The following is a 22,659-nucleotide window of genomic DNA, read 5'->3' on the forward strand; positions in this document are numbered from 1 at the left end:
ATGTCAAGGCTTTATATTGTCACCCGGCTTATTTAACTTACATGCAGAGTACATCATGAGAAACGCTGGCATGGAAGAAACGCAAGCTGGAATAAAGATTGCCAGGAGAAGTATCAATAACCTCAGATATGCAGATGACACCACACTTATGGCAGAAAGTGAAGAGGAATTAAAAAGCCTCTTGATGAAAGTGAAAGAGGAGAGTGAAAAAGTTGGCTTAAAGCTCAACATTCAGAAAACTGAGACCATGGCATCTAGTCCCATCATTTCATGGCAAATAGATGGGGAAACAGTGGAAACAGTGTCAGACTATTTTTCTGGGCTCCAAAATCACTACAGATCATGATTGCAGCCATGAAATTAAAAGGCCCTTACTCCTTGGAAGGAGAGTTATGACCAACCTAGATAGCATATTCAAAAGCAGAGACATTACTTTGCCAACAAAGGTCCGTCTAGTCAAGGCTATGGTTTTTCCAGTGGTCATGTAGAGATGTGAGAGTTGGACTGTGAAGAAAGCTGAGTGCCGAAGAATTGATGCGTTTGAACTGCGGTGTTGGAGAAGACTCTCGAGAGTCCCTTGGACTGCAAGGAGATCCAACAGTCCATCCTAAAGGAGATCAGCCCTGGGTGTTCATTGGAAGGAATGATGCTAAAGCTGAAACTCCAGTACTTTGGCCCCCTCATGCGAAGAGTTGACTCATTGGAAAAGATTCTGATGCTGGGAGGGATTGGGGGCAGGAGAAGGGGACGACCGAGGATGAGATGGCTGGATGGCATCACCGACTCGATGGACGTGAGTTTCAGTCAACTCCGGGAGTTGGTGATGGACAGGGAGGCTTGGCGTGCTGCGATTCATGGGGTCGCCAGGAGTCCAACACGACTGAGCGACTGAACTGAACTAACTGACTGACATGGTTAAGGTCCAGTGTGGTCAAAATGTACTGGATTGCTGCTCCAAGGCAAATGCCCATGTTGCTCTATACTTCGATGTCTTTTCTGGTGAACTTTAGTTTGGCTTTCAAGCAACTTTTTAAGCTCCGCCCCCCACCTCATTGTTTTGACTTTTCATTTCATTTCATCCCTATGAATGTGTACATGTACTGTGTGTGTACGTGCTTTCCCTAGTGGAGTTTTATGTGATTCTTTACATAGAGAATATCTTATATTTACCTATTAAGTTAAACATATTTTACTTCAAATGCCGATAATTTATATTTGAGTCCACATATACATTTATGAATTCTAATAATACTGTACTTTTCTAATTTAATTTTGAATTATTTTAATTTTTGCTATTCTCCAATGAATAATAGCAGAGGAACCTGAGAATAAATATAATTTTCACTCTCAGCTATATAAAATTAGGAAAACTAGTTTGTTTGTTTGTTTGTTTGTTTTTTCCCATGGCTTATAAGGCTTAATTCCCTGACCACATATCAAACTCATGCCCTGTGAAATGACAGCCTGGAATCATGAACTGCCAGGAAATCTCCTACAAGATTTCACTGGTGGAAGAAAGATGTGAAAACTCAATTAAGCAGAACTAGATTCATTGTGACAATAACAAAACAGCTCAGCAACCACCAGACAATTAAAAACATACATAGCAGAAATATAATATTTACTATGTCACAGCAAAAAACAAAATGAAAGAAAACAACAAAAAAGGAATGGGGTCATGCAGATTTCTGGAGTCTGTAAAATAACTGAAGTGTATATAGTGTTGGCCCTACCAAGTTGCACTAAGTTGCACCCATCTCTGCTGATCTATAGGTTTCATCACTGAGATCTAAGTGCATAGAATGTCACTTGGTTTTTATTTTTGCTTCATCCATGTTATAGTTGAAGAGGTGGAGGGAGAGGACTCAAGTGCGGAAAAATGAGACAGAATAATGAAATATGTTTAGAGAAAATAATTTTTCAGGAATAGAGATAATAAGGAGAAAGCTTCTAATATCTGAATTGTGTGTCTCACAGATGTATAATCAGCATCTAAAGAATATGTCCTGCTTTAATGAATTAACATAAACAACTTTGTAAAGTAAACATCATTACACAGTTGAAGAAAGTAAATACATAGTGCAAAATAAAGCACATAAAATTTCCTATGATATGACCTCAAATCTTCTCAAAACCACTGTTAATTTTATATATTGCTTATTTTCTTAAAAGATTATAAAATCTTTAGTAGCATCAGAGATTTAAAATATACTAACTTGTCTGATACAATATATTTTTTCTCGAGCTAACTGGTTTGGTTTCTACTTCACTCATGTATTCATTCAAAAACCATGCACTGAATGGCTATTCCCTTATATCTTGTTCCATGAAGACATAAGGGGTTTTAGAAAGATACAAATCACATATCAAGATGAAATAGTACTTAATGGATAGCTGTTTTCTGTTGTTTTTTTTTTTTTAAAAAAAACACTTGGGTTTCTAAATCCAAAATAAGAAAAATGAGGCAAAGAAGATGTATTGAATAATGTGTGGACTGATGAGTGAATAACACACAAAATGTATCAAAATGCAGACATTTTTATACAATTGTTAGAGACGGAGTCTAAATTTGTTTTCAGGTTCAGTTCAGTCACTCAGTCGTGTCCGACTCTTCGCGACCCCATGAATCACAGCACGCCCCGCCTCCCTGTCCATCACCAACTCCCGGAGTTCACTCAGACTCACGTCCATCGAGTCAGTGATGCCATCCAGCCATCCCATCCTCTGTCGACCCCTTCTCCTCCTACCCCCAATCCCTCCCAGCATCAGAATCTTTTCCAATGAGTCAACTCTTCGCATGAGGTGGCCAAAGTACTGGAGTTTCAGCTTCAGCATCATTCCCTCCAAAGAAATCCCAGGGCTGATCTCCTTCAGAATGGACTGGTTGGATCTCCTTGCAGTCCAAGGGACTCTCAAGAGTCTTCTCCAACACGACAGATGAAAAGCATCAATTCTTCAGCACTCAGCTTTCTTCACAGTCCAACTCTCACATCCATACATGACCACTGGAAAAACCATGGCCTTGACTACTAAGAGGGAAAAGATGACAATAACAACAGCAACAAAAAACTACTCAAGAGTCACTGGCTCTATGCTAAAAATAACTTGCCTGCGTCTTCAAAATACAGAAACTATATAATATGATCTGTATGAACACCATTACTTCAGTAAGTATGGCTACCGTCTCATTGCTTTCTTTTTTTTCTTTAATACAATTTAAGTAGTGGCTTCTCACCAATATGGATTGCAGACACAGTGAATCTAGGGACTCCCATAAGAAGCAGTCAGATATCTGGATCCATTGCCTGAATTAATCCACAAATAGATTTCAGGTTAATTATATAAAAGTATTTTCCTTTTTAAAACTTCTTATTAAGGTATAATTGATGTTCAAAAAATTTCACAGAATGTATACAATCTGATGTTGGACAAATGAATGAACCAGTGAAACTAGCACCAAAATCAATGTAATATGTAATCATATCCATCAATTTCAAATCTTCCTTGTGTCTCTTTGATTTTTGTTTGCTTTGGTTATTAATTCTGTGAAAGAACACAACATACCTTCTTAAAAAATTTCCAGTACATAGTATGTATGGTAATGGCATAAATAAAGCCATTCGACTTTGTAATATAAATATTTCTATGACTTTTTCTTTTCTGTTTGACATAATGGCTTATATTTAACAGCAACTTTGCGTGTCAGATTGATTTCATTTTACACAACTAGTCTCTCAAATTTTCACACCAAATCTTAAGAATGAAACCTATTTTAGCTTATTTTTATTACTGATGCCTCCTGCCACTACACCAATGTCTTGTTATCTCTGTCTGTGAACTTCCATGATGACTCTCTATTTACTGTCTCTTGGTATAGCATTAAGCGTTGCTTTCTTTAGTCTACTCTAGGAATTTGGAAAATATAGCTTTAATCACGTAGTAAAAGTATGTTTTCACACCTGGAAAATACCAAAACAGCATGCAGATTTTATATTTAGCCACCATTTACTTTTCTTCTTTCCCAATTTATAAAGGTATATTTGTTATAAAGGTATCTTTGTAATACATACCTATTATTTTATTATGCTTTGTGACAATTAGTTTCCACTTTGAATTCAGTTGTAAATCACCTTTTTTTTTCCCTTAAACCTCAAATGCATTATATTAAATTAACCAGTTACAACATTCAGTTGCAATATATCTCTTTTATGTCATTATTTTCCTTTCAGTCACTATTACCATGTGCTTTCATAATTACTCCCATGTATTTGAAATATATTTTGGATATACAAAATCAGATTAAGAAAGAAGTTTTCTTAAATTGAAAAAACAAATTTTTTTAACTTTTTTACTCAATGATGTGTTTCTGTTTGTCCACTTTACTTTTAAGGCTTTGTTTCCATCTTCTTTTGCACTAATTGACTGTATTATAGAATTTCACTGTCTTAGCTCTAGCTCATTGAATGATTATTTAGTGACCAATCAATATTCATCTTTAATTTTATACAATCTACTTCACTTTACATTCATTATAAATAATGCAATATATAATTTTTGCTTAAAATAAATATTAAAAAGAACAAAATATTTTTATATTTTCCTTCATGTTTACATTGCCCAGAATCTTCATTTTTTCATGAAAATGTGACATGTCACCTGATTTTTCCTTTCAGTCTTATAGGCCATCTTCAGTGTATTCAGGGCTATTGTTTTTATCTGATGAAATCTCAGTATTTTTTTTTTTTCAGTAAAACTTTTGTTTCTATTTTATTCAGTACTTCCATGATATAGTCCTAGTCCTTTACCCTCCATTGTTTCTGGTGAGATAACAGTGGTCTTTTGAAAAATGTTCCTTTGTATGTAGCATATTCTTTATCTTCAGTTATAGCCTTAGTTTTCATCAGGTTGAATATGATACATGTGGATATAGTTTTCTTTGTATTGTTCTTATATACAGGGCATAATGATCTACAGGAGTCTTTAAGCCATTTTCTTTCACAAAATATTGACTGTTTTAAACCTGACTCATTATTTTTTATTTCCTTCACTATCTTCAATCTCATGCATGATTTTTGACTTATCTCACAAGTATCTGAGGCTTTGTACATTGTTTTTAATTTTTTTTTATCTCTCATCTCACAGTTGACAATTTCTACTGATTTCTCTTCACATTTTCTGACTATTTTGGAATGTCTAATCCTCTATTAAGCTCTTCCAGTGATTGATATTTTTCCTTTTTACATTTCAGATATTGTACTCTTCAACTCTAAAATTTACATTTGGCATTTCTTGCAGTTTTATTTCTCTGGTAAAGTTTCCTCTTTCTTAAATCAATTATGAGCACAATTTCATTTATATCCTTGAATGTATTTCTAAAAACTGCTTAAAAAACACTGTCTTCTAATTCCAACATCAGAATGATCTCAGGGCTGGTTTCAGTAGACTGCCATTTGTCTTTACTGTCAATCACATTCTCCCGTTTGTTTGTATTCCTAGACAGTTTGAATTAGATCTTTAACATTATATATGATTCATTGTAGAGATCTTGGATTCATATTTAATTATATTCATCCCAAAAGAATGTCTTTTTTATTTTAGTAGTCAGTTAACATGGATAAATTTAAATTACAAACTCTTGAGTCTCAGTTCATTACTTTCAGCCTTAGCTGAGCTACTGCAACTTTTTCACATTCACTCTTGGTGAAGTGTCAGACATGATTTCAAGCACTTTGTAAGCAGAATATAGGACTTTTTCTCTATGATTTTCTCATAGGTGGGATTTCCCACCTCCCTTTACAGTTGATATAGTTACCCTAGACCAGTCAATCCCAAAGAAATTCAATCCTGAATATTCATTGGAAGAACTGATGTGAAGCTGAAGCTCCAATACTTTGGCCACCTGATATGAATAGGTAAAGAGTCTGATGCTGAGAAAGATTGAGGGCAAGAGGAGGATGGGATGACAGAGGATGTGATGGTTGGAGGGAATCACCAACCCATTGGACATGACTTTGAGCAAACTCTGGGAGATAGTGAAGGACAGGGAAGCCTGGCATGTTGTAGTTCATGGGGTCGCAAAGAGTTGGGAACTATTTGGTGACTGAATAACAACTGATTCTTTAAGCTAGTAAAACTGCAGGTGTTCTCCATATGATTTTGCCACTTTCATCTGCCCTCAAATCAAAGAATGGGAAACTTACACAGTGCTCCATTCTCCTTCCAGTGTCAATCCCCTCTGCTAGCTATTTTTCACTTTCTAGTTACTTCAGATAGATTTTTTTTTTTCTCCCTAGAGTTTGCAGTTGTTTATGCTGTGATGGTTGGTTGATAAGAATTACTCACTCATTGCTGGAAATGGAAATGTTGATTTACCTGCCTGTATTTTGGGGATCTGTCCAAATTGTTGTATGTGCATTTAATATTTTCTTTTTAAGCTCTGAATAGTGTTTCATAGCATATATTTACTATTATTTATTTTTTCCTCTAGGATTGAACACCTGTAATATTTGCAATTTTTGGTCTATAGTTTTTTCTAAAAATATATTTATATTTCTCTATATCATTTGGAAATATATGTTATATTATTTATATATATATACATAAATAGTATATGAATTTGAACAACTGGAAAATAGTTACTAGATTATATATATTTCACTAAATATTTCCAGATTGTTTTCAGGAACATTCAGTAATTTTACACTATCACCATCAGTACTACAAATCCTCAATTAAAAAATCATTATTATGTTTCTAATTTTTGCTCATCTTCTGGTTGTACAGTGTTAACACTGTTGCAATTTGCATTTTCCATTTGAGTTTAACTTTGAAAATCTCTTTAATATATGTTATTCATTAAATTTGGCTTTTTTATGAATTGTCTCTTTGTATGTTTGCACACTTGTAATTCGGTTTCCTGTTTTGTTTGTTGTTGTTGTTCTTTCTGTTGTTATTGTTGACTTTCAAGAGTTCTCTCTTGGTAACTACGTGATTAGGAATTACAAAATATTTTCTCTTGACCTGTCATCTCTCTGAGAGCTATGTCAATGGTGTCTTTTACTGAAAATACTTTTGTTTTTTAAAATTTTGAAGGTTTAATGTACTCTTTTTAAAATTTTTTACTTTAGAAGTTTTATTTAAGAAAGGTGTCTCATGTATCATCACACACATATGCAGACATTCAGCACTATTTAAAATTCAACATTTTGGTCTTTAAAACTTCTGAAATTAAAATTTGAATGTAATACATTATTATTGATCATGATATATTTTTCTCAGCTTTATAAGACTTTCTGTATATTGGAATTATTTCTTAACTCTCTATTCTTTAGTAACAGACCAAGGATTCTCATATGGAGATGATCTGCATTTCTACAGCATGTTTCAATGTCTAGAATAAAACATCTCTTTAAAAAAGTTGACTACATTGGTGTATATGTGTGTGTATGCTTAGTTTCTCAGTCATATCTGACTCTTTGCAATCCCATGGACTATAGCCCACCAAGTTCCTATATCCATGGGATTCTCCAGGCAAGAATAAAGAAGTTGGTAGCCTATTCCTTCTCCAGGGGATCATCGCGACCCAGGAATTGAACATAGATCTCCTGCATTGCAGGCAGATTCTTTACTAGTTGGCTATCAGGGAAGCCCATATTGGTGTATGAAAGTGAAGTCGCTCAATTGTGTCTGATTCTTTGTGACCCCATGGACTGTAGCCTAACAGGCTCCTCCATCCATGGGATTTTCTAGGCAAGAATACTGGAGTGGGTTGCCATTTCCTTCTCCAGAGATCTTCCCAACCCAGGGATTGAACCCAGGTCTCCCGCATTGGAGGCAGACGCTTTACCATCTGAGCCACCAGGGAAGTCATATATATTGGTGTATATTAATCCATAAATATTAGAACAAGCATGTCAAGTTCCTCAACAATTTTATCCAAATGTATTTCATACAATGAAATACATTCATTGTATTTCATTTCTAAATTAATTTAAGAAAAATTGATCTTTTTACAATTTTAGTTGTTCCATTCAGAAAAACTGTGCAACTCTTTAAATATTCAGTACCTCTTATGGCATAATGTCATTAAAATTTTCCTCCATGATGGTCTTATGATTTGCCTTAAAATAACTAATACAATAATGTGAAGTTTCAGCTTCTATAGTGAATAGCTTCTACTTTTCACCATAATTTTGCTTTTTACTTCTGTTGTAAATATTTAACCTAGTACTGGCTATCATTCAGTCGTGTCCAACTCTTTGCAACCACGGGGACTGTAGCCCACCAGGCTCCCCCATCCATGGGATTCTTCGGGCAAGAATACTGGAGTGGGTTGCCATTTCCTTCTCCAGGGGATCTTCCTGACCCAGGGATCGAACCCAGGTCTCCCGCATTGGAGGCAGACGCTTTAACCTCTGAGCCACCAGGGAAGGCAAGTACTGGCAGCGTTGAATTATTTTATTAATTCTAACAACTCATTATTATTGGGTTTTCAAGCAGTTTTATTGAAATCTTTCCATTCTTATGTTACTTATTTCTTTTCTTATCTGTCTATAGAATTGTTTTGGTTACTAGCATTCATAAGGTTGAACAAATAATTTTTAACAAATATATTTAAGTTATATATAATTTCTTTAGATCAATTTTTTTACAAAAATATGAGCTCTATTTTAGAAGATTTTTTTTCTTATGTGAGAATGAGATTAATGCTCATTAAATTTAGATTTATTTTCCCATTTTAGATATTTGAGGAGGATAACTTCAAAATCACAGCAATATCCATGATAAATCATAATTGAAATTATAAAGGGGATAGAAAAAAAAAGTACACAAAAGCACATACCAGTTTTGTTTCACTAGTCACACTTCAACATCGTAAAATTTGTAAGAATGCTTTTAATTTGTTTGTATTTTTGAATCTATCTAGGCTAAAAATTACCAATTATTGCCATACATCAATATTTGAAAGTGACAAATCTTAAATTTTCCCCAAATTATGAATTATAAGTACAATTTTTTCTTTACATTATAAAACACTTCTCTCTGAATTCCAACATGATGTCCCCAAAGAATTTAGTGAGATCATTAAAAATTTCTGTTTGTATTTTAAAACCAGAGATTTGGAAATAAATAAAAGTGGAAGCCTCTTGCTACTTAGCAATACAGTGAATTAATGATAATTTCAAATATTCTCACTTAAGAAGAAGTTTCTAGATATCTCCTACAACTAATGATATTTGTAAATATTTACAGAATAAACACTCAGTAAAGAAAAGTAAAATACAATTGCCACTGATAGTGCAAACAATTATGGTGAAAGCTATAAGCAATTTAAATTAATCACATAGACTATTGTGGAAAGCACTATGGAGGTTTCTTAGAAACTAAAAATGAGACTATCATATGACCTCACATTTCCACTCCTGAGTATAAAAAAAAAAATCAAAAATACTAATCCAAAAGATACATGCACCCAATGTTCATAGCAGTATTGTTTATAATAGCTAAGATATGAAAGCCACCTAAGTGTCTATTAACAGATGAATGGCTAAAGAAGACGTGGTTTCCCATTGTAATATCCCATTGTATGTGGTACATGATATCAGTCGTAATACCTAGAAGGATCCTGTAGGTTTCCTGGCCACAAAAGCCTTTCTCTGTTTCCCGTTGCTTTGATTACAGGAAATAGGTTTCATTCAGCCTCCCTGCCCTCCCCTGAATACAATAGATAGGTTCAATCAGTTGTTAATTAGGCAAGAGGAGATTGGAGACAAGGGAGGAACTGTGAAGAAAAATGATAGTGCAGGCTTGGGAAATGCCCCGATTTCCCATCAAGGGATTAACACAATGTCTCTGAGCTGTTTTACAGTGAAACAGTTGTACACTGTTTACACTGAAACCCATACCAGGTGAGAGAAGTTAACAGTATGCTGCCCGCAAGCACATGGATATCAGATTGGTTGGAACCAGAAGGTTGATGATGCTGACTCCCACTTAGCTCACCACCAACTAATTAGAAGAATATGCATGAGTTGATTATGCCCTCTTTGAATGACTGCTATTAAACTTCTCACTACCCTTTCCAGGCTGTGAAAATCGTTCAGTCGTTTCCAACTCTTTGCGACCCCATGGACTATACAGTCCATGGAATTCTCTAGGCCAGAATACTGGAGTGGGTAGCCTTTCCCTTCTCCAGGGGCTCTCCAGGTCACCCACATTGCAGGAGAATTCTTTATCAGCTGAGCCAAAGGGAAGCCCAAGAATACTGGAGTGGGTACCTTCTCCAGTGTATCTTCCCTACCCAGGATATATTTTAAAACACAAGAAATATTAGCCACTATTCTATAATAGCTATAAATGGAGTATAGCCTTTAAAAATTGTGAATCACAATTTTAAAAATGTGCAGTTTCCATAATATTGTATATCTGTGACACTTCCATAAAAATAAATGAAAGATAAATGAATCACATAGCATATTTTGTTTGCACTCTTCAGTTGTATTGTCAGAATTTAATATCCACAGTAACACAGATGATATAACAGAATTGCTATCCATAATCAGAAAGATAATAGGTGACTTTCATAATTCCTCTTCAGTCAAAAACACGTTTATTATGTACAAGAGATCTTGGAACTGTGTTTTCATACACTCAGAGAAAACATTAACACAATTTGGAACTTAAGATAATATGTAATATAAATGCTGTTTGAACAAAAGAAAATCTTAACATTACTTGTTGTCCATACTAATACATACCTACTTTATAGACATTACTAACAATTACAGCTGTTTGTAGAGTAAGTAGTCAAAATACAAGGTTAAAGAATGTATTTTTAAAGAAATTCTATGAGGTTCCAAGGACATTCAGAAATATTAGAAAATATATATGTAAATACATAAACACATATTTATCTCAAATATTTGTTGGTACAAACACATATATATTCATGAATACATATACATGATTATTATGAGATATTTTATTTATCTGTGTGTGTAAATATTGTTGTTTAGTTGCTAAGTCATGTCTGACTCTTTTGTGACTCCTTTCAGGCTCCTCTGCCTGTGGGATTTCCCAGTCAAGAACACTGGAGTGGGTTGCCATTTCCTTCTCCAGGGGATCTTCCAGATGCAGGGATTGAACCCTCATCTCCTGCAATGGCAGGCAGATTTTTTTACCACGGAATCACCTGGGAAACCCATGCATATAAATATATATATACAAAAGCATACACACACTATCAGTGAGAATGATAATCTTAAAACTGCTCTGCAAAATATTTATATGAACTATCCTCTTAAAGCTTATCTGTTTGTTATTTTAGTGATACATGTCACTCATTGAAATATACATTTTTGGTTTTTATGTTTGATTTATTAATACCATCCTTTGAGGCAATTTGGGCTTCTCTGATAGCTCAGTTGGTAAAGAATCCACTTGCAATGCAGAAGAACCTGGTTTGATTCCTGGGTGGGGAAGATCCGCTGGAAAAGAGATAGGCTACCCACTTCAGTTTTCTTGGGCTTCCCTTGTAGTTCAGCTGGTAAAGAATCCACTTGCCTGGGTTTGATCCCTGGGTTGGGAAGATCCCCTGGAGAAGGGAAAGGCTACCCACTGCAGTATTCTGGCCTGGAGAATTCCATGGACTGTATTGTCCCTGGGGTCACAAAGAGTTGGACACGACTGAGAGACTTTCACTTTGACACAATTTAGTTCTACATCCTTTCCTATGTGTATTTATTTTAATATTAGACATATTACTAATTTTTTTACCTACCATATCAATTGAATTATTTTCTGTAGCATTTACTATAATGAGTGTGTATATTTAATTTTTAACATGTTTAAGTTCCACCTTTCTAAATAATTTTTTTTTAAATTTTGTATAGAAGTATAGCCAATTAACAATGTTGTGACAGTTTCAGGTGAATAGCGAAGGGACTCAACCATACATATCAGATATATGGATGCTTATTTATTATTTATTTTCTATGAACTGTTGGGTAATTAATTTTTTTTCTTTATTCATTAACTTTTTTTCTTTTCTGGGGTAACAGAAATAAAAAACAAAACCTTTTTTAGTCACTGTAACTATTGCTGTCAATCATCAACTTTAAATCAACCAAATATATGATTTACTTATTACAACATGTATTATTTTAGTTAAAGTTTTTTTTTAATTTCTTTATTTCATTTCTTTATTATTTCTTTATTTATTTTACTTTCCCCCAGTCATTAATATCACCTTACTTAAATAATAGAATATCATTAGATTAATTAAATCTCAGTAGATTGAGCCTCAATAGCTTTTCTTTATCCTCACCTTTCAATTGTTAAAACACAATGAATCCTTATCAACCAGAATTATAACTAGAGTCTTCAGATATACATATTCCATTTTAGTACTAATTTCAGTATTTTTTCTCTTTCCCAAAGCAGAGTAATCACAGACTTCTCTGGGAAACTAACCTTACAAACAAATCTACTTTTACTTTGTCATTATAAAAAATAGCTGAATTCATAACTAATCATGATGATCTATTTAGTTTTGCCAACTCATTTAAATTGAGAACCCAGCCTCTGTGGTCACCTAGGCATTTCCGCTGGCTCTGTATAACATAAGATGTGAATCTTCATATACTGAAAAGACAGCATTCTTCTGTTTACGGTAAAATTCCAAAGAAAATTTCCTGAACTCCAATTTAAAAAAACATAAAATATTAGGGGTTTTTGCTTATTTTACAAAGGCCTATTTATTAGAAAGCAAATTAGGACATAGGCTTTCATTCCTGCTTTAAATTAAAGGGATAATTAACATAATATTTGAAAGGTCCTCAAAACAATATTTTCAGTAATTATGTGGTATACAATATAAGTTATATGATTGAATGTTTATTTCCATATATTACTATCACTTTTTAAATTATTTCCATTTTTAGTATCATTTTAGTATCACTAAGTGATTACTTAGTATCATTTTTTCTATCAAAACCATGTAACCTGAATACAAAAATAGACTTATTTACTGTGTTTTGAGTTTGTAAGTGTTTGTACATGGATACCATGACATTGGTCTTCTTTTTTCAATCTATTAACTTCAATTAATATACAATATCTAGGGAAACCTAAAAAGAGTAATCTAATTTTTAAAATAAATATCTACTAAGTAAAAATGATGGAATTTGGTTTGGGTAGTAATATCCAACAAAATACCTTTATAATATAAACACTCATATTACATAATTATTTATATAAATAATTTTGACTTTGACATTGGACTCTTCATCATTTCATGAATTCCCACAAAATATTTTCTTTCATCTCCACTTCATTCCTGTGTGGTAAAATGTTATACAAGTACGTAGTTTACTTTGCAACACATTTACATTCTGAGTACAAGGGTGCTTGGCTTACAAGATCCTGTTTTCCTGAATACTGAAAGCATGTACTAAGAGGCTCATCTGCTACTGGAGAAAGAGATTTAATTTAAAAATATTCAAGGAAGTTCTCTCAAGCTAACTTCTACAGATTTTATCTTGAAGGTTTGGGGACTTTTTCAATGTAGCAACAGCTTAGATAACATAAAGATAAAATTGTATTTTTTAATTCATTCAGAAAAGCATGTTTTGGTCAAATTTTAAGAGATGAATCATCTAATCCATGTTCATGCCTCCAAGTGAGAGGATGCTATGACTAGCCATGTTTCAAATCATCATAGAAACATATGCATAAAAAGATCCCATGTATATAGGCATTTGAGTGAGATGAGGTTTGCTTTAATGAATTCCAGAGAGCCCAACTCGAGTTCTGAAAACTTATAAAAAAGGAACTAGATTTTTGAAGACAGAACAGAGTTCTTTTCTTTCTTTCTTTCTTTTTTATTTTTTTTTTAATGAGAGTTCCAGAGCATTAAAAAGAAACAGTAAACATTAACAGTGGTCATGGAGCCTAGGTTAACTCATAAATTTTACATTTTTGTACAGTGTGTTAGTCATACAATCGTGTCTGACTCTGCAATCCCATGGGCTTTAGCCCTCCAAGTGCCTCTGTTCATGGATTTCCCCAGGCAAGAACACTGGAATGCATTGCCAGTTCCTTCTCCGGGAGATTTTCCCAACCCAGGGATTGAATGTGGGTCTCCTTCATTGCAGGCAGATTCCTTACCATCTGAGTGACAAGGGAAGCCCTTTGGCATACTAATTAAGATAATTTACTGATTTGCATATTATTACAGCCATCAATTCAGTTCAGCTGCTCAGTCGTGTCTGACTCTTTGCGACCCCATGAATAGCAGCACACCAGGCCTCCCAGTCCATCACCAACTCCTAGAGTTTACCCAAACTCATGTCCATCTAGTCAGTGATGCCATCCAGCCATCTCATCCTCTGTTGTCCCCTTCTCCTCCTGCCCCCAATCCCTCCCAGCATCAGGGTCTTTTCCAGTGAGTCAGCTCTTCACATGAGGTGGCCAACGTATTGGAGTTTCAACTTCAGCATCACTCCTTCTAGTGAACACCCAGGACTGATCTCCTTTAAGATGGACTGGTTGGATCTCCTAGCAGTCCAAGGGACTCTCAAGAGTCCCACAACACACAGTTCAGCACCACAGTTCTCCAACACCACAGTTCAAAGGCATCAATTCTTTGGCGCTCAGCCTTCTTCACAGTCCAACTCTCACATCCATACATGACCACAGGAAAAACCATAGCCTTGTGTCGGAGTCCAGCTCCAGCAGCCAGGGAATCAGCCTGAAGAGATGAGCGGTGTCAGCAGAGAATGATGCAGCCTCTGACTCAAGGTGGGGACTACATGTTTATTTCAAGCATCAGGTCTTCTTTTATACTTTGACGAAAGCATTAGGTCAGAGGTTTTACATTTTCAGCTCCCCCTCACCCAGATTTATTATCTCCATATATCATTGTTGCTCTTTAACCAGAGTTTACATTGTAACTCATGCTTATGTCTGGGCTGTATACCACATTCCTCAGTTTATTTCTTATCTTTCTAAATCCTGCTTGCCCCTAGTATCCTAAGCTCACTATCTCCTAAAAAGGCTTCTCAGTTCAGTTCAGTTCAGTTCCATCGCTCAGTCGTGTCCAACTCTTTGCGACCCCATGAATCACAGCACGCCAGGCCTCCCTGTTCATCGCCATCTCCCAGAGTTGACTCAGACTCATGTCCATTGAGTCCGTGATGCCATCCAGCCATCTCATCCTCAGTCGTCCCCTTCTCCTACTGCCCCCAATCCCTCCCAGCATCAGAGTCTTTTCCAATGAGTTAACTCTTCGCACGAGGTGACCAAAGTACTGGAGCTTCAGCTTTAGCACCATTCCTTCAAAAGAAATCCCAGGGCTGATCTCCTTCAGAATGGACTGGTTGGATCTCCTTGCAGTCCAAGGGACTCTCAAGAGTCTTCTCCAACACCACAGTTCAAAAGCATCAATTCTTCAGTGCTCATCCTTCTTCACAGTCCAACTCTCACATCCATACATGACCACAGGAAAAACCATAGCCTTGACTAGACGGACCTTAGTCAGCAAAGTAATGTCTCTGCTTTTGAATATGCTATCTAGGTTGGTCATAACTTTTCTTCCAAGGAGTAAGCGTCTTTTAATTTCATTGCTGCAGTCACCATCTGCGGTGATTTTGGAGCCCAAAAAAATAAAGTCTGACACTGTTTCCACTGTTTCCCCATCTATTTCCCATGAAGTGATGGGACCGCATGCCATGATCTTCATTTTCTGAATGTCTATTCTTAATTATTCCTAAACCCTATGTTCAGCAAACTTCCTTTTGCCATAAACATTCCCCTTACAAACGGGTTTCAGATAACAATCCTTCCCATGGCCTCAAGCTGCAGCCTATGTGCTCATCCTGGAACATTCTTTGTAAAGATCCTTGAACAAATGTCAATGGTTACATACTAGATTATTTTCTGGGCACAACTGCAGAAGGCTTTGTGCTTTCTCATGTTTCTCTCAAGAATAATAAGCACCTTAACATTCTTTTCGGCCAACTCCACTGAAGAAAGGAAAGAACAAGTCAGAATCACAAGACCTAACTCCTTCATCCCGGGGCCGTGCCTGTGGGATGAGGAGAGGGAGTTGGGGCCGTGCCTCCATTTTGTCAGTAATGCCTAACGCAGCTCCCGACAGCCTTGACTAGATGGACTTTTGTTGGCAAAGTAATGTCTCTGCTTTTAACATGTTGTCTAGGTTGTTCATAACTTTCCTTCCAAGGGGTAAGTGTCTTTTAATTTCATGGCTGCAATCACAATCTGGAGTGATTTGGGAGCACAGACAAAATAAAGTCTGACACTGTTTCCACTGTTTCCCTATCTATTTCCCATGAAGTGATGGGACCAGATGCCATGATCTTACTTTTCTGAATGTTGAGTTTTAAACCAACCTTTTCACTCTCCTCTTTCACTTTCATCGAGAGGCTTTTTAGTTCCTCTTCACTTTCTGCCATATGGGTGGTGTCATCTACATATCTGAGGTTATTAATATTTCTCCCTGCAATCTTGATTGCAGCTTGCGATTCTTCCAGCCCAGCGTTTCTCATGATGTACTCTGCATATAAGTTAAATAAGCAGGTGACAATATACAGCCTTGACATACTCCTTTTCCTACTTGGAACCAGTCTGTTGTTCCATGTTCAGTTCTAACTTTTGCTTCCTGACCTGCATACAGATTTCTCAAGAGGCAGGTCAGATGGTCTGGTATTCCCATCTCTTTCAGAATTTTTGCTGATTCCTGATTCTAGGATTCAGCAAACTAAAATGGACTGGAATGGGTGAATTTAACTCACATGACCATTATATCTACTACTGTGAGCAAGAACCCCTTAGAAGAAATGGAGTAGCCATCATGGTCAACAAAAAAGAGTCTGAGATGCCATACTTGGATGTAATCTCAATAACGACAGAATGATCTCTGTTCGTTTCCAAGGCAAACCATTCAATGTCATGGTAATCCAAGTCTATGCCCCAACTGGTAACGTTGAAAAAGCTGAAGTTGAATGGTTCTATGAAGACCTACAAGACCTTTTGGAACTAACACCCCCAAGAGATGTCCTTTTCATTATAGGGGCTAGAATACAAAAGTAGGAAGTCAAGAAACACCTGGAGTAACAGGCAAATTTGGACTTGGAGTACGAAATGAAGCAGGGCAAAGACTAATAGAGTTTTGCCAAGAGAATGCACAGATTATAGCAATTACAGCCATGGTTTCTTTTTTTTTTCTTTTTTAACTAACTGGGTTAGAAGTCTGTGGTATCTTTGGCCGAACCTGTTTTTATTTCACTGAACAATTTAAAATTATTTTAAAAGTGGGAAAATGAGCAACAGATGAATCATTCCATTCAAATCTTTAATTTGTCTTGCTTTTCAGATCTTCATTCTAAATTAGTGTACCTCTTCACTTGTCAGTGTTGTATAATTTTATTTACTTCAAGGCACTCATCTACATTATATTATCACTCTAACTTTTTTGATGTAACTTCTGTTTTCTGAACCAGAATGTATATTTCATATGGTCAATAACTTTGCTTGTTTTATTTGCTGCTATATTATCAGCCCTTAAACATACATTTGTGAGAGAGCAGGAATTCAGTAAATATAGAATGAGTGAATAAGCAGAAATTCAGTTCTCTTTGCATCTTTCTCTAACCAATCCCTTTATCAAATCCATGTTTACTGTTTCGTTTATATACTAACATGGTTTACTCTCCTGAATAGATTTGTTTTGTTTTTGTCTTGATTTGTTATGGCATCCTTTTTGTACCTGCTTATTTTAATTTGAATATCTATTTCAAAAATATATTCACCTTCTTCTGATTATTTATATTGGATAGACTTCCAAGGTAAAATTGCTAAATCAACATGAAATGTTAATTCAGTACATATTGAGATTACTTTAAAAAGTATAGTGATTCATGTTTCCAAGAGCAATTTATTACAATTAACTTTGTGTTACACTTTCTAGGCCATTGTTCTTTAAAAATTATTTGCTTGATACATGATGAATGGTGTGACAACACGTTCAAATTTAAATTCCCTGTCTAATGTTAAGAATAATGTATGTTCATGTGATCGCTGGATAACTGCCAGTTATTATCCCACAGAGGGGCTAGACTTATAACCCTGGCCCAATCATCATGTACTTAAACTCAAAGTAGATTACTCAAAGCTTACTAATAAATTTTAGAAAATTAAAACATGGCTATCTGAGATAGGAAAAAATGATATACAGTAAAATAAATGTATATTAAAATGAGGAATAATTTTCTGACATAAAACTGAGAGGCAATTTAATTATAATTTAATTATAATACAATCTACATTTTAAAGCTTACGTATGCATTTTTTTGCTTGGACCAGTTAAAAATAAGCATTTACTTCCTAGATATGGTTAACCTTTCAGGTAATAGAAAATAACTGGAAAAAGTGTTAAATCCTAAAGTCTTTTCAGTAGCTGGTAATTATTTAAGGCATTAGATATATCACAAGGTCATTTCCTGATTAGTTGTTTTTGAAAGCTTATGAGAGTAGGTTTGGCAAATGCCTCTTTTGTTTTCTCCTTGTTAAGAGTTTTTAAAATGCTGCAGCCCAATGAAAACCCTTTCCCTCACTTCACGCTAGAGAAATTGCACTTACTGGCACCCCACTCCAGTACTCTTGCTTGGAAAATCCCATGGATGGAGGAGCCTGGTAGGCTGCAGTCCATGGGGTCGTTAAGAGTTGGGCACGACTGAGCGACTTCACTTTCACTTTTCACTTTCATGGATTGGAGAAGGAAATGGCAACCCACTCCAGTGTTCTTGCCTGGAGAATCTCAAGAATGGGGAGTCTAGTGGGCTGCTGTCTATGGGGTCTCACAGAGTCGGACATGACTGAAGCGACTTAGCAGCAGTAGCAGCAGCATTATTATATTTTACCTCCTAGATTGAGAATGTTTATCTTTTTAATCATTCATCTAATACATTGCAGTCTTTCTTCATATTAGTCTTATTTAAAAATTCTTAAACCATTCTGAAGTATCATATTTTCCAAGTGTTTCATGTTTCAGATAATTTCTGTAATCCTTTTTGACATAATTTTCAATCTATGCCTTGCTTGCTTTAGGAGATTATAATTAATTTCTTCTTTAATGCTATACTTTCTTTAAATAATATTTTCATTAAAATCATCTATGATGTGAAAGTCCATGAAAATATATTTCAGGTTTGTCAGTCAGTTTTGTGTGTAGAGTTATTGGTAAGTTATCCTATCTTTGAGTTTCCGTTTTCTACACTTTGAATATCACAATAAGGTGATATGAGATGAAAAAATTCTGTGAGATGGCATACAAGTAGCTGGCACATTGCAAATGTTATGTGTATTTAATTCATGTGGTTTTCCATTTCTGCGTAAATGTAAGTGATCATTGCATTAATCTTTAAATAATAATCATTCTAAGAATGTTTAAATGTTGTCATAAAGTTCAGTTATTTCTATTTCCTTTATTATGGTTATCTCTTTTAGCAGGTTTAGAAATTATTCATAAAAGTGTAGTCCTGGTTTATTGTGATGAATTACTAATAAGAACCTAAATATAAGCTATTTTCCTTTCTAAGATGATACTCAGTTAGAGAACTCTGGACAAGCTCATTTATACTTAAAAGATCATTGACTTGAAAGTATTGGATACAGTTCAATAAACAATTATTACTGGAAATGTTTAAGTATTTATTTCAAACTTAATCATTTTGGAATGATTATGTGTTAGTAAGGTTATGGAAAGCAGTTACACTTACACTCTAAATCTTCAGTTCTGGATAAAGTCGCTCATGCCCTAACATTACAATGTTTCCCAGTTCTTTAATGTCACCCTCACTTTGCTTGATTTTCAAAGGCATATGACATGATGTCTGGTCACCATGGTCTCTAGTCACTTATTTTAGCTCCTGTATCCCCCACACCAAGAACACATATGATTTTTGAAACTTTTTATTTTACATTGGAGTATAGCAGATTAACAATGTTGACAGTTTCAGGTGAACAGCAGAGGGACTCGGGAATACATACACACATATCCATTATCCCCCAAACTCCCCTGCCATCTAGGCTGCCATATAACTCTGAGCAGCAATCCCTGTGCTATACAGTAGAACCTTGTTGGTTATCCATTTAAATATAGCAGTGTTTAAGTACATAGATGGTTGAATCACTTTCTCCTGTTCCCATTGTTTCTCCTGAAAAACAAATGACTCCCTTGGTTCAGTTCAGTTCAATTCAGTTCAGTCACTCAGTAGTGTCCAACTCTTCAAGACCCATGAGGCACATCACATCAGACCTCTCTGTCCATCACCAACTCCCAGAGTCCACCCAAACACATCTCCATCAAGTCGGTGATGCCATCCAACCATCTCATCCTCTGTCGTCCCCTTCTCCTGCTGCCCTCAATCTTCCCCAGCATCAGGGTCTTTTCCAATGAGTCAGCTCTTTGCATCAGGTGGCCAAAGTATTGGAGTTTCAGCTTCAACATCAGTCTTTCCAATGACCACCCAGGACTGATCTCCTTTAGGATGGACTGGTTTGATCTCCTTGCAGTCCAAAGGACTCTCAAGAGTCTTCTGCAACACCACAGTTCAAAATCATCAATTCTTTGGCACTCAGCTTTCTATACTCCAACTCTCACATCCATACATGACTACTGGAAAAACCATAGCCTTGATTAGATGGACCTTTGTTGGTAAAGTAATGTCTCTGCTTTTTAATGTGCTGTTTAGGTTAGACATAACTTTCCCTCCAAGGTCATGGCTGCAATCACCATCTGCAGTGATTTTGGAGCCCAGAAAAATAAAATCAGTCACTGTTTCCATTGTTTCCCCATCTATTTCCCATGAAGTGATGGGACCAGATGCCATGATCTTAGTTTTCTGAATGTTGAGCTTCACGCCAACTTTTTCACTCTCCTCTTTCACTTTCATCAAGAGGCTCTTCAGTTCTTTTTCACTTTCTGCCGTAAGGGTGGTGTCATCTGCATATTGATATTTCTCCCGGCAATCTTGCTTTCAGATTGTGCTTCCTCCAGCCCAGCTTTTCTCATGATGTACTCTGCATATAAGTTAATAAAGAGGGTGACGATATACAGCCTTGACATACTCTTTTTCCTATTTGGAACTAGTCTGTTGTTCCATGTCCAGTTCTAAATATTGCTTCCTAACTTGCATATAGGTTTTTCAAGAGGCCGATCAGGTGGTCTGGTATGCCCATCTCTTTCAGATTTTTCCACAGTTTATTGTGATCCACAGAGTCAAAGGATTTGGCATAGTCAATAAAGCAGAAATAGATGTTTTTCTGGAACACTCCTGCTTTTTGCATGATTCAGCAGATGGTGGCAATTTGATCTCTGGTTCCTCTGCCTTTTCTAAAACCAGCTTGAACATCTGGAAGTTCACAGTTCATGTACTGCTTAAGCCTGGCTTGGAGAATTTTAAGCATTACTTTACTAGCCTGTGAGATGACACCAATTGTGCAGTAGTTTGAGCATTCTTTGGCATTGCCTTTCTTTGGGATTGGAATGAAAACTGACCTTTTCCAGTCCTGTGGCCACTGCTGAGTTTATAAAATTTGCTGACATATTGAGTGCAGCCCTTTCACAGGATCATCTTTCTGGATTTGAAATAGCTCAACTGGAATTCCATCACCTCCACTAGCTTTGTTCATAGTGATGCTTCCTAAGGCCCACTTGACTTCACTTTCCAGGATGTCTGGCTCTAGGTGAGTGATCACACCACTGTAATTATCTGGGTCATGAAGATCTTTTTTGTACAGTTTTGTGTACTCTTGCCACCTCTTTTTAATATCTTCTGCTTCTGTTAGGTCCCTACCATTTCTGTCTTTATTGAGCCCATCTTTGCATGATATGTTCCCTTGGTATCTCTAATTTTCTTGAAGAGACCTCTAGTCCTTACCATTCTATTGTTTTCCTCTATTTCTTAGCACTGATCGCTGAAGAAGGCTTTCTTATCTCTCCTTGCTATTCTTTGGAACTCTGCGTTCAAATGGGTATATGTTTCCTTTTATCCTTTGCTTTTCACTTTCCGTCTTTCCACAGCTGTTTGTAAAGCCTCCTCAGACAGCCCTTTTGCTTTTTTGCATTTCTTTTTCTTAGGGATTTTCTTGATTCCTGTTTCCTCAACAATGTTACTAACTCCATGCATAGTTCATCAGGCACTCTGTTTATCACTATAACCTCCATAACACTGAGGGTGACTCTCTAGTGTACAGGTACTAATCTCTCATCTCGCTACAATTGAAAGACTACTTATTGCTAAAATAGCATGGTTTTACTCATATCCTTTTATAAATTTGAATTTAACTAGTTTTCCATGTGTACCCCATTTCTTGAGACTGTAAATTAGGGGACGGGAAATGGGAGAAGGGAACCAGGTTTTGAGTTTGTGTGGTACCTAGTTGAAGGGAAATAATGAATACCTTTGAGTTATTTAAATATTTATGCTGCTGCTCAATTATTAGACTCTACACTTTAAATCTATTTTGAAAGTTATCTGGGAAAGGTATTATAAAAACTTATTTGATGCAATTTAGTTTAGATAAACCCAGAAACAGGAGCAATAGTGTGGCTATTAATGGAATTTGGACTATGTAGAC

This window comes from Ovis canadensis, chromosome 1, assembly GCF_042477335.2.
Source record: "Ovis canadensis isolate MfBH-ARS-UI-01 breed Bighorn chromosome 1, ARS-UI_OviCan_v2, whole genome shotgun sequence".
In the NCBI taxonomy this organism is placed as follows: domain Eukaryota; kingdom Metazoa; phylum Chordata; class Mammalia; order Artiodactyla; family Bovidae; genus Ovis; species Ovis canadensis.